Source organism: Lissotriton helveticus, chromosome 1_1 (assembly GCF_964261635.1).
Source record: "Lissotriton helveticus chromosome 1_1, aLisHel1.1, whole genome shotgun sequence".
NCBI classification, from domain to species: domain Eukaryota; kingdom Metazoa; phylum Chordata; class Amphibia; order Caudata; family Salamandridae; genus Lissotriton; species Lissotriton helveticus.
The window spans coordinates 266291777-266305403 of record NC_136057.1 but is presented as its reverse complement, the minus strand read 5'-3'; the positions used below and the strand labels follow the sequence as shown (position 1 = coordinate 266305403).

Here is a 13627-nt window from a genome sequence, read left to right as displayed (position 1 = left end):
TTTCAAAAATCCCATAGAGAAAAAATCCTAACTATATATACCTACTGGCGACCGCAGTAGGTATATATAGTTAGGATTTTTTCTCTATGGGATTTTTGAAAATTCTATGTCTAATAACTTTGGCGTTTGTGGACGGAATTGGCTGAAATTTTCAGGAAAATGGAACATTTTGTTTCTGAGCAGCCCCTGGAAATTTGGGGGGGGGTTCGTCAAGGGGGGGCCGAGAAAAAAGGGGGGTCCCAAAACGCGTTTTTCCCATGTTAATTTCCATAGGGCGGTTGGCCTCACTTTTAGCCCGAACGGCTGAATGGATTTGCACGAAACTTGGCAAAATTGTAGGGACTGGTAGCCCGATGTGCCTTTGCTAGGTCTCAATATATGTGCTCCAGTGGATTTTGAGAAATTAACGTTCAAAAAAAGATATATATCTGTGACAGCGTCCCGGGTAGCGCTCCGTTTTGCGTACTTTTCGCGTTACGGAGCTTTGCGAAGCGCAGCTGATTGGCTCTCCGGTGTCTGTAAACATTCCAAACAGTCCGTAGCGGCCGCCATCTTGTCTCTTGGTAGGATCGAGAGACAAGAGGAGGCCAAAGCGAAGGGGCAAATGACCATAAGGGGGCATAGTAGATCCTCCCTGACCCCCTAGGTTTGATGTGGAGGCTTTAGAAGGGCCCCGCGGGGCAAAAAAAAATTAAAACAAAATTTTTTTTTTTTCGTGGGGTGCGCCCGGTTCGCGAACCTGGGAAGCGGTCTGGGGAGCGTACTACAAGGAAACAAGAATGATTGACTTTTAACTTATTGTATGTTGATAGACTTTTTTTGATGTTTTTTTTTTTTCTGCCGAGTGACGTCTCAGCCTATCTCCACGGGATGCAGTCCCTACCATCTCGGCGTTTGAGCCCAGGGGGACCGGTAGTGTGGGAGAGATAACGTCTGTTAACGTTCGATTCGAAGGAAATCAGGAAGTGTTGAAAAACATTGTCTGCGCCATCTTGCCTTTTTTCAAATGCCACACTTTTGTCGTGCACGGCAGCCATTTTAGATGCCTTGACCAGACCCACTCTCTGCACGCTGTCGATCCTTAGCATGGCTCCCCACCCTCGCAAGCATCTCCCCCAGGCACTGGTCACCCCCGCTCTCTGTCTTATGCATGGGCAATAAACCTCCCCCCATCTGCGCTGCTCTTCCTTGAGAATCACACCCTGTGCCCGCCCGACACCTCCCTTTCGCCCTATTCACTACCGCACCCTCTGACACTCCTCTTCCTCTGTGTCCGATTGTCCAGGCCGGTCCCAGGCTATCACCTAGCCCTGCAGATGTAGTTTATGGCCCCAGCTGTAAAGAATCACCCCTCTTCAAAGGAGTTACAGTAGATCAAGGCCCCCACCAGATGAGATGCGTCACACCACACGCGTTCCTACTATCTGAAAACCATCCTGTATTGTGATTGGGGAGGGGACCGAGCCTGAAGCGGAAGATTCCAGGGATGCCTCTTTGTACATCAAAGTTTTTACAATTATGTGTCACATTAAAAATATATAGCACTCCAACAAAGTAGTAGGATTATAAAACTTTAATAACTTATAAATATATACAACGCAACAAAAACAGTAAATACATTTAAAAAATTTTTTGAAAAAGAAGCAACAATGGTCAGTAGTTGTGTTTTGTGCGAATAGTCCCAAGGCAGCACAACGTGCTGAGTTCTGGACGGCACCCAGGTGATGTTACCTGGGTGCCGCACTGGTTTTGGGTATCCTACAATGCAGCTCCGAAAAACGGCGTGGGGTGTCCCGGGGGGTGCGGGGGGAGGCCTCGTCAGTAGCGGTCTGTTGTGCGAATAGTCCCAAGGCAGCAGAACGCGCTGAGATGTGGATGGCACCCAGGTGATGTCCAGTAAGTTGCCGCACTGGTTTTGGTATCCTACAATGCTGCTCCGAATAACGGCGTGGGGCGCCCCGGGGGGGGGGGCTATGGTGAGGCGGCGTGAACGGGCCTCCCCAGGTGGAGGGTGATCTGCTGTAGTGTGGCGCCCCTTTACCGTTTCAGTTGCCATTCCGCCCGCTTTTGATACACTTTGCCAAAATCCGCCATTCAGCTGAGTTGCGCCCACTCTTGCGGTGCAGCGATAGGCGGCTGCCACAGGATTCTCAAAATGGCGGCAGGCTCTTTCCTTTTTGGGCCTGGTCCACTGAAATGGCCCTGGGATACCTTGGAACTCGGTCGCTTGTCTGCTAGGTCTTGGACCCCATTCTCGAAAGCGTCCCCTCAGCCTTGAAGATTCTACAAAAGTCTTGGGGGCCCCCGACTCCTGCAGGCTTCCGGTGGGGAGCGGCTGCCATGATTGCTCGCGGAATGACCACGACGGAGCCACGAGATGATGGTGCTTTCATGCTGACGCCAGCTTCAGTCTGAAACATCCAGAAACAAGGTGGGGCTTTCATCGTTTGGGAAAAAAAAATGTTTTAATCCAATGAAAAGTGTTATTTTTAGGTCATGTGATCAAGCCTTCCATCATTAGGAAACCAAAAGTAAAATGAACCAATGAAAAGTTTTATAAACAAGTCACATGACCTGTTATGCGGCATAGGGCTATAAAAAGCGTAGAAAATCCGTTGGCACGTGAGGCGGCGTCAGTAGCGGACCGATGTGCGAATAGGCCGAAGGCAGCACAACGCGCCAAGATCCGGATGGCACCGAGGTGGTGTCCAGCAAGTTGCCGCACTGGTGTGGCCATCCTACAATGCTGCGCCGAAAGTCGGAGTGGGGCGCCCCATTGGCCTGTGAGTTCGCGTCAGTCAGTGGGGGCTGTTTGAGGATCTGACTGCATTGGAAAGCAATGTCATGCTGTGCGTCGCCCCCAAGATGGAGGTTCCTCGGCTGCAGTGGGGCGCCCCTTGGTGTTTCACTCGCTATGCAGCTGAGTTGCGTGCGTACTTGCGGCGAATAGGCCGAAGGCAGCACAACGCGCCGAGATCCGGATGACACCGAGGTGGTGTCCAGCAAGTTGCCGCACTGGTGTGGCCATCCTACAATGCTGCGCCGAAAGTCGGCGTGGGGTGCCCCGTTGGCCTGTGAGGTGGCGTCAGTAGCGGACCGATGTGCGAATAGGCCAAAGGCAGCACAACGCGCCAAGATCCGGATGGCACCGAGGTGGTGTCCAGCAAGTTGCCGCACTGGTGTGGCCATCCTACAATGCTGCGCCGAAAGTCGGCGTGGGGTGCCCCGTTGGCCTGTGAGGTGGCGTCAGTAGCGGACCGATGTGCGAATAGGCCGAAGGCAGCACAACGCGCCAAGATCCAGATGGCACCGAGGTGGTGTCCAGCAACTTGCCGCACTGGTGTGGCCATCCTACAATGCTGCGCCGAAAGTCGGCGTGGGGTGCCCCGTTGGCCTGTGAGGTGGCGTCAGTAGCGGACCGATGTGTGAATAGGCCGGAACCAGCACAAGGCGCCAAGATCCGGATGGCACCAAGGTGGTGTCCAGCAAGTTGCCGCACTGGTGTGGCCATCCTACAATGCTGCGCCGAAAGTCGGCATGGGGCGCCCCGTTGGCCTGTGAGTTCGCGTCAGTCAGTGGGGGCTGTTTGAGGATCTGACTGCATTGGAAAGCAATGTGATGCTGTGCGTCGCCCCCAAGATGGAGGTTCCTCGGCTGCAGTGGGGCGCCCCTTGGTGTTTCACTCGTTATGCAGCTGAGTTGCGTGCGCACTTGCGGCGAATAGGCGAAGGCAGCACAACGCACCGAGATCTGGATGGCACCGAGGTGGTGTCCAGCAAGTTGCCGCACTGGTGTGGCCATCCTACAATGCTGCGCCGAAAGTCGGCGTGGGGTGCCCCGTTGGCCTGTGAGGTGGCGTCAGTAGCGGACCGATGTGCGAATAGGCCAAAGGCAGCACAACGCGCCAAGATCCGGATGGCACCGAGGTGGTGTCCAGCAAGTTGCCGCACTGGTGTGGCCATCCTACAATGCTGCGCCGAAAGTCGGCGTGGGGTGCCCCGTTGGCCTGTGAGGTGGCGTCAGTAGCAGACCGATGTGCGAATAGGCCGAAGGCAGCACAACGCGCCAAGATCCGGATGGCACCGAGGTGGTGTCCAGCAACTTGCCGCACTGGTGTGGCCATCCTACAATGCTGCGCCGAAAGTCGGCGTGGGGTGCCCCGTTGGCCTGTGAGGTGGCGTCAGTAGCGGACCGATGTGTGAATAGGCCGGAACCAGCACAAGGCGCCAAGATCCGGATGGCACCGAGGTGGTGTCATAGTTGAGAGTTCTGAGACGCGGGGGGGAGGCGGCGCAAACGAGTCTCTCCCTCCATGTGGAGGCACTTCATCTGCAGTGGGGCGCCGAGATCCGGATGGCACCAAGGTGGTGTCTAGCAAGTTGCCGCACTGGTGTGTGTTGAAAAGATGAAAGGTCCACAGCAAGTCTATGTTCCTTCAGTGGAGCGCCGTCTAGCTGAGTTTCGCCCGCTCTTGCTGCTACAGCGACAGGCGGCTGCAACAGGACTCTCAAAATGGCGGCCTGTTCTTTGGATTTGGGCCTGGTCCACTAAAATGGCCCTGGGACACCTTAGAACTCGGACGCTCGAATTTTTTTTCCTTTCCTCTACATGCAAAAAAGGTAAATGTCCGGTACGTTACCTGCCTCATCTGCCACGATGTACTCTCCAGAGGAACCGAAAAAAAATATAGTTATGGTAATTGTGGCAAATTAATTTCATGTGGACAGATGAGTGTTACTCTAATAAATACAGCATATGAACATCATCATAGTCGATGGTTGGTGGAGACATTTTGACTATATCCTGGACCTGCCCGTCCTCGCCCAAAATGGCGCCGGAATAAATGGGACTCGTAACTCCTTGTTGTGTACTGGTTGCACAACCTTGATATCACGAGATACGTATGCAGTTTTGAAGCACATGGCGGGCGGGGACGAGAATTGATTGAATATTTTGACATCCCTATTGATATTAAGTTCTGATGTGTTATTGATTACTGTACTATTGAAAGTTCGAATTAACGTCACCCATGGAACTTGCCCGCAAATGTATATCTAGATAATTTTATTGTAACTGGCCCTGTCGTATTTTAATTATAAAATGTACGTCCACCGATTCCGCAACTGTTAGACACCTTAGTTCTTGCCACCTAATGGCCCGCCCGTTACGTTCCTCTACAGTGTAAATGTCTCCTCATCATATACGATTACAGTTTGCTCCGTGGCCGGCCCACGTGGTTAAAGGCCCGTATTTGTATACTGACATTTTCACAATAAAGGTTTTTAAAAGAAAACATGGTAGTAGTATTTACATTGGTAAAGTTTTTAATAATAGTCACTGTTTTCGAATCAGTAAAAGGCAAGTGAAATAAAGCAGTCCAATTACATGAAGGGTAAAAGGTATAATACGCAGTAAAGATAAATGGTCAAGGGCTGTTGTGTTTTCTACTCCTGCAACATAAAGTGATCGATAAGAATCTGATATTCAGGCGTATCGGCGACTAAGACAGCAGGCCGAGCCTCTTTTGCTCAACGGCTCCGTCATGGGACGAAGAAACGCCCTTTTTCTCGAAAAAGGAATATATTTTACTTGCAGGACAGTTGTAAATTTTCCGGGAAAGTACATTAGCCTGGAACATTATAACATATATGTTTAAGAAAAAATAATGTTCGAAAGTAATAAAAAGTGTAATTTTTAGGTCATATGACCAAGCCTTTCATCATTAGAATAAGAAAAGTAAAATGAACCAATGAAAAGTTTTATTAACAAGTCACATGACCTGTTATGCTTACGTTACGCGCTGCGCGCCACGCCCCGGATCGCTTCCGGGAAGCTGCGCACCGGAGCACTTCCGGATGCGCTAACGCGGCGCGTCATATGACGCATTACACGACAACGCAGGTCCAGAATATAGTCAAAATGTCTCCTCCAACCAGCGGTCGGAACACAACCCCTTTCAGCAGGCTAAATAGTTCTGTCAAATGACAACAGAAGGGACAGGCAACAAGAACCATCAGTCAAAGAGGGAAGGGCAAGTTCTTCTCTACCGGGTCAAGTTGGGGCGCTACCGGAACTGATCGAATTGGTAGTCTACAGTGTTTCTGGATGTTTCAGACTGAAGCTGGCGTCAGCATGAGAGCACCACCATCTCGTAGCTCCGTCATGGCCATTCCACGAGCAATCATGGCAGCCGCTCCCCACCAGAAGCCTGCGGGAGTCGGGGGCCCCCAAGACTTTTGTAGAATCTTCAAGGCTGAGGGGACGCTTTCGAGAATGGAGCCCAAGCCCTAGCAGACAAGCGTCCGAGTTCCAAGGTGTCCCAGGGCCATTTCAGTGGACCAGGCCCAAAAAGGAAAGAGCCTGCCGCCATTTTGAGAGTCCTGTGGCAGCCGCCTATCGCTGCACCGCAAGAGTGGGCGCAACTCAGCTGAATGGCGGATTTTGGCACAGTGTACCAAAAGCGGGCGGAATGGCAACTGAAACGGTAAAGGGGCGCCCCACTACAGCAGACGAGCCTCCACCTGGGGAGGCCCGTTCACGTTGCCTCACCCCCCCCCCCCCCGGGGCGCCCCACGCCGTTATTCGGAGCAGCATTGTAGGATACCAAAACCAGTGCGGCAACTTACTGGACATCACCTGGGTGCCGTCCACATCTCAGCGCGTTCTGCTGCCTTGGGACTATTCGCACAACAGACCGCTACTGACGAGGCCACCCCCCGGGACGCCCCACGCCGTTTTTCGGAGCTGCATTGTAGGATACCCAAAACCAGTGCGGCACCCAGGTAACATCACCTGGGTGCCGTCCAGAACTCAGCACGTTGTGCTGCCTTGGGACTATTCGCACAAAACACAGCTACTGACCATTGTTGCTTCTTTTTTCAACAAAATGTTTAAATGTATTTACTGTTTTTGTTGCGTTGTATATATTTATAAGTTATTAAAGTTTTATAATCCTACTACTTTGTTGGAGTGCTATATATTTTTAATGTGACACATAATTGTAAAAACTTTGATGTACAAAGAGGCATCCCTGGAATCTTCCGCTTCAGGCTCCGTCCCCTCCCCAATCACAATACAGGATGGTTTTCAGATAGTAGGAACGCGTGTGGTGTGACGGATCTCATCGGGTGGGGGCCTTGATCTACTGTAACTCCTTTGAAGAGGGGTGATTCTTTACAGCTGGGGCCATAAACTACATCTGCAGGGCTAGGTGATAGCCTGGGACCGGCCTGGACAATCGGACACAGAGGAAGAGGAGTGTCAGAGGGTACGGTAGTGAATAGGGCGAAAGGGAGGTGTCGGGCGGGCACAGGGTGTGATTCTCAAGGAAGAGCAGCGCAGATGGGGGTGACCAGTGCCTGGGGGAGATGCTTGCGAGGGTGGGGAGCCATGCTAAGGATCGACAGCGTGCAGAGAGTGGGTCTGGTCAAGGCATCTAAAATGGCTGCCATGCACGACAAAAGTGTGGCATTTGAAAAAAGGCAAGATGGCGCAGACAATGTTTTTCAACACTTCCTGATTTCCTTCGAATCGAACGTTAACAGACGTTATCTCTCTCCCACACTACCGGTCCCCCTGGGCTTAAACGCCGAGATGGTAGGGACTGCATCCCGTGGAGATAGGCCGAGACGTCACTCAGCAGAAAAAAAAATAAATCAAAAAAAGTCTATCAACATACAATAAGTTAAAAGTCAATCATTCTTGTTTCCTTGTAGTACGCTCCCCAGACCGCTTCCCGGTTCGCGAACCGGGCGCACCCCACGAAAAAAAAGATTATTATTTTTTTTTTTGCCCCGCGGGGCCCTTTTAAAGCCTCCACATCAAACCTAGGGGGTCAGGGAGGATCTACTATGCCCCCTTATGGTCATTTGCCCCTTCGCTTTGGCCTCCTCTTGTCTCTCGATCCTACCGAGAGACAAGATGGCGGCCGCTACGGACTGTTTGGAATGTTTACAGACACCGGAGAGCCAATCAGCTGCGCTTCGCAAAGCTCCGTAACGCGAAAAGTACGCAAAACGGAGCGCTACCCGGGACGCTGTCACAGATATATATCTTTTTTTGAACGTTAATTTCTCAAAATCCACTGGAGCACATATATTGAGACCTAGCAAAGGCACATCGGGCTACCAGTCCCTACAATTTTGCCAAGTTTCGTGCAAATCCATTCAGCCGTTCGGGCTAAAAGTGAGGCCAACCGCCCTATGGAAATTAACATGGGAAAAACGCGTTTTGGGACCCCCCTTTTTTCTCGGCCCCCCCTTGACGAACCCCCCCCCAAATTTCCAGGGGCTGCTCAGAAACAAAATGTTCCATTTTCCTGAAAATTTCAGCCAATTCCGTCCACAAACGCCAAAGTTATTAGACATAGAATTTTCAAAAATCCCATAGAGAAAAAAGCCATCACACCATCCCTCGGGGGCCTCCGTCAAGCGGTTCAGGGAGGCACCGCATCACATTGTTTTCAAATGCAGTCACGTCCTCAAACAGCCCCCACTTACATTGAGAATAGTGAAGCTGTAGCAGGTGCAAATAAGCTTCAGACAGTCTAACAAGCACTCCTCAAAACTTTGAACTATCAGAGTGCATGAGTTTCATGCTCGATCGATTGAGCTAGCTGGATCGGGCAACAAAAAGTATAAAATAGTTATGTAAATAGTTATTTAATAAAATGTTTTACCCTGTTACTTTGCTGGTGTGTTGTATATATTTGTAATATTTGCATAGAGTTTATCGTTATTTTGGGCGGGGTGGGTGGCGGAGCCGAGCTGTCTTGCAGCCATCATGGTGTGGAGCTCAGTTCATCTCACTAGTTTCGTATTTCTCATGAGGGGTTGTTCCTAATGTTTCTATTTTAGCGAGGTCAAAAAGAGATCCCATTAGTGGCCTACTGATTTTGCTCGATTCCTTTTGTTTTTTTACACGATTTTTCACTATCTGCAAAGACTAAACAGAGTATTGCGACTCTGTGCTTGTTTGTAAATAGAGAATGAACCAAAGGGAACCAATTCTAAAACAGTAAATGCTTGGATAACAATCAATCAAATGGAGAGAGAAGCAGGCACGACGGATTACAACGGGGGCAAAGGCCTGCGTTAACTACCCTTCACTATCTGCAAAGAGAGAGAGTACTCCTAATAGAAATGAGGGGGGGGCAGCATTCAAAGCAGATCAGTGTGCATAAACACGAAAATGTTTTTACTTACCACGTACTTGACATTCGACAGCTTATGATATTTGCTATTAAAAAACCATTGAAATTCACTGAAAAAACCATAGGTTATAGACCATATATAGTTAGGAATTAGCATTTACAATACCTTGAAAATTCACTGAAAAAACCATAGGTTATAGACTATATATAGTTAGGAATTAGCATTTACAAAACCTTGAAAATTCACTGAAAAAACCATAGGTTATAGACCATATATAGTTAGGAATTAGCATTTAAAAAACCTTATTTTACTCACACAAAACCATTGAAATTCCATATATAGTTAGTTGCACTAACTATATATCGCGCACCCGCAATCCACTGCTGATGATGTCACATATTACATCATTCATGACATGGTCAGTGACATCACTGATGACATCACTGATGACATCTCAAATGACATCACTGATGACATCACTGATGACATCTCATTTGACATCAATGACCACATCACTGATGATATCATTCATGTGACAATACAATGCATCTCCTCACATTTTAATATAACCTCTGTTACACCCAGTGTTAAATATAGAGTATAATTTTTGAAACCATTGACACAACAATACTAGTTACTACATACGCACTCACTGATTCCTACGTCTACACACACATTCACTCATTCACCCATACAATCATTCATACATACAATCACTCATCTTTACAACACTATCATATGCACTCATACACCTATACAGACACTCACACTCTGCCACTCATCCATGGAGTTACTCACACACCTAGTCAGTCCTGTAAAGAATCAATCACACTTCCATTTTCTAATCTATACAGTTAAACATAGAGCACCTTACGTTTTCAACCATATACTAACACATACTTACTCTCTTATACAATCATTGATACAAGTACACATTGATCTGCACAGTCACACACCTCCCAGCCAGCCACACACACACTCAGTCTCCCATGCAAATACTTGGGCAATCAATCAATAACCCATATAGTTACTCATATAGCTACTGATCAACACATGCAGCAGTTTACAGAACAACAGACATAATGATGCACAAATTAAGACAGTTTAGTCACTAACCCATGCATTCAGTGAGACACATTTAATCACTCACTCATACATTCAGTCATGCACCTACTAAATCCTTCGTCCAGACACTTATACATCTACTCATTCTTCAATATGTAAAACATATTTAAACTTTACAGAAACACACAGTCACTGGATGATGTCATCAGTGATGTCATCAGTGATGTCATTTGAGATGTCATCAGTGATGTCACTGACCATGTCATGAATGATGTAATATGTGACATCATCAGCAGTGGATTGCGGTTGCGCGATATATAGTTAGTGCAACTAACTATATATGGAATTTCAATGGTTTTGTGTGAGTAAAATAAGGTTTTTTAAATGCTAATTCCTAACTATATATGGTCTATAACCTATGGTTTTTTCAGTGAATATATATATATATATATATATATATATATATATATATATATATATATATATATATATGTCCAAAAGAAATCCTCAAACCTCCAACCGCACGGCATGGCGAAAGAAGGAGACAGACCCCACGGCTTCAGGCAAGATGTTGTATTTATTGGTAACCTTTCTGGCGACGCGTTTCGAGTACCCTGTACTCTTGATCACACACCAATTGCTCAAACAGCCTGTTATTTTTAAATGCTTAGATTCCCTGACCCCTCCTATGGGCCACACCTCCTAACGTGCATCACATGACCATTAGACCGTAGGCATAGAAAAGGTGCAAATTACAAAATGGAATACAAAAACAGACAATTATTCACATTTGTGTTCAGTTTAAAAAATGCTTTTTGTCTGAAACTAATTCAAGTTCTGAAACAAGTCAATCCTGTTTTCAAAATTACAGTCCGTTTTACGCATTTATGATGAATAAAATAATACATCAGAAAATTATTCCTATTTAAAAAATTGCACATTTCTCATAGATGTCCTTGACAATATCATAACTGCATGAATGCAAATGTCATGGAACTACTAAAGTGACTAGTGCTTTATCTTTGCTGCATGAATGCATATACCCGGAGGTATGTAAAGTGACTAGTACTAATTCATATACAATAACAATTTAGAAAAATGAAAAAAACGATCAAATCATGTGACAATTTAATATGTATGTGGTGGCATACCACCCTGTTACCCACAAGCTCATATCCTAAATATTTATTAAAAATTAAAAAAACCTAGAATTATATACATCATAAATTTTAAGACCTATTTGCAGTTCAAATACTCAAAATCAAAAATATATCTGCTTTTCTATACATGTGCTTACTAATAAGTGAGAAAACAATGAAAAAATTGGAAAAGAAGCCCGCTGTGAAAAAAATTAAAGCTAATGCAAAATGTATGGTTTACGATCTATATACAAAATTTACAAAAAGAGAGATAAAAATCCATTTCACACGTACAGTACTTAGTCCGGTGTGTTAATATCATAATACACCCTTCATATGTACCTGAGTGTGGCTTGATAGGTAATGTTTAAAAGACACAAGTTGGTGGTTTCGCTTTGACATACATATCAAAAGGGCCAGGACTAATAAAAATCGATACTGACCAAGTGAGAACTGCCACTGGACAATATAAAGGTGATATTTAAAGAAAGTTGTGGAGATCTTCAGTCGCGTTAAGCCCATAAGGCTGTTTACTATCCAACGCGATGATGTATTGTGTTTCCAACTTTCTTAACATTCTGTCCCTGTCTCCTCCCCTTCTTTGTGCAGGCACTGCATCTATTACATAATAACTCAAGCACGACAGGTCCCTGTCGTGTGTTGAATTAAAATGCCGTGCCACGGGGTAGGCTGTATCATGGTTCACAACCGGCCGGAGATGCTGCAAAATCCTCACGTGCACCTGCGACCTCGTGCTTCCCACATAACACAAGCCGCAGGTGCACGTCAGGACATACACAGCAAACTCCGTGCGGCAGCTGTAATTACCTTTGATTGCAATTTTGGTGCCTGAAAAGGGATTGACATAGTGTGTGGTGTTTTGCCCAAACTTGCGCGCACAGCAAGAACTGCATTTATAAAAGCCTTTTCTAATGAGCCAGTCACTCCCACTGACCAGCTCTGGACTAGGTTTAACCAGCTTGCTGTGCATGCTGAAGGCTCTTCTGAAAGTGATAATTGGCCTGTCTGAAACTCTTGAGCACAGTACACCGTCAGTTTTAAGGATGGACCAGTGTTTATTTATGATGGACTTGATCTGACGTTGTTGCTGACTGAAAGTGGTGATCAACCTGGGAGATTGGTCACCGATCTCAGCTTCAGCGGGCTTGGGCGTGAGGAGAGATTCTCTTGATCTTTCCTTGCTTTGGATCATCGCTTTAGACAGAGTAAACTCACTGTACCCCCTAGCCCCAAGGCGTTTTAAAATCAAAGTTGCTCCCTCATCAAACTTTTCAGTGCTGTTACAAATTCTTTTAAGACGCAAAAGTTCCCCCAGAGGTATACTCTCGATTACATGACGGGGGTGTCCACTGCTGGCATGCAATATGCTATTGCCAGCAGTGGGTTTGCGATATAATGATGTTATGATGTTAACTCCTTCAATATCAATTTGGACATCCAAAAATTGGGCTGTTTGTCTGCTTACATTGGATGTAAAAAATAAATTGCAAAGGCACATCTGCGTACCAGTCCCCTACAATTTTGCCAAGTTTAGCGTAATTCCGTTCAGCGGTTCGGGCTGTAGACTTGTCAGACCGTCCTAATGAAATTAACATGGGGAAAACACGTTTTGGGACCCCCTTTTTTTCTCAGCCCCCACTTTACGAATTCCCCCGAAACTTTCAGGGAAGGAGCGGAACGGAGCTGGCCAAAACTTTGGAAAATTACACACAAATTTCTCAACCGGCTCCAGAGTTATTCCCAATAGAATGTATATATATATAATTCACTGAAAAAACCATAGGTTATAGACCATATATAGTTAGGAATTAGCATTTAAAAAACCTTATTTTACTCACACAAAACCATTGAAATTCCATATATAGTTAGTTGCACTAACTATATATCGCGCACCCGCAATCCACTACTGATGATGTCACATATTACATCATTCATGACATGGTCAGTGACATCACTGATAACATCACTGGTGACATCTCAAATGACATCACTGATGACATCACTGATGACATCTCATTTGACATCAATGACCACATCACTGATGATATCATTTATGTGACAATACAATGCATCTCCTCACATGTTAATATAACCTCTGTTACACCCAGTGTTAAATACAGAGTATAATTTTTGAAACCATTGACACACCAATACTAGTAACTACATACGCACTCACTGATTCCTACGTCTACACACACATTCACTCATTCACCCATACAATCATTCATACATACAATCACTCATCTTTAC

The 13627-nt window shown here is 46.3% G+C and overlaps 1 long non-coding RNA gene across 1 annotated transcript in view; it reads right to left on the bottom strand.

The window, feature by feature from the left end:
* The window catches only part of LOC144791619 (uncharacterized), a 271095-nt gene that overhangs the window by 113567 nt on the left and 143901 nt on the right, over positions 1-13627 (bottom strand). The gene's annotated exons all lie outside the window — the stretch shown is intronic.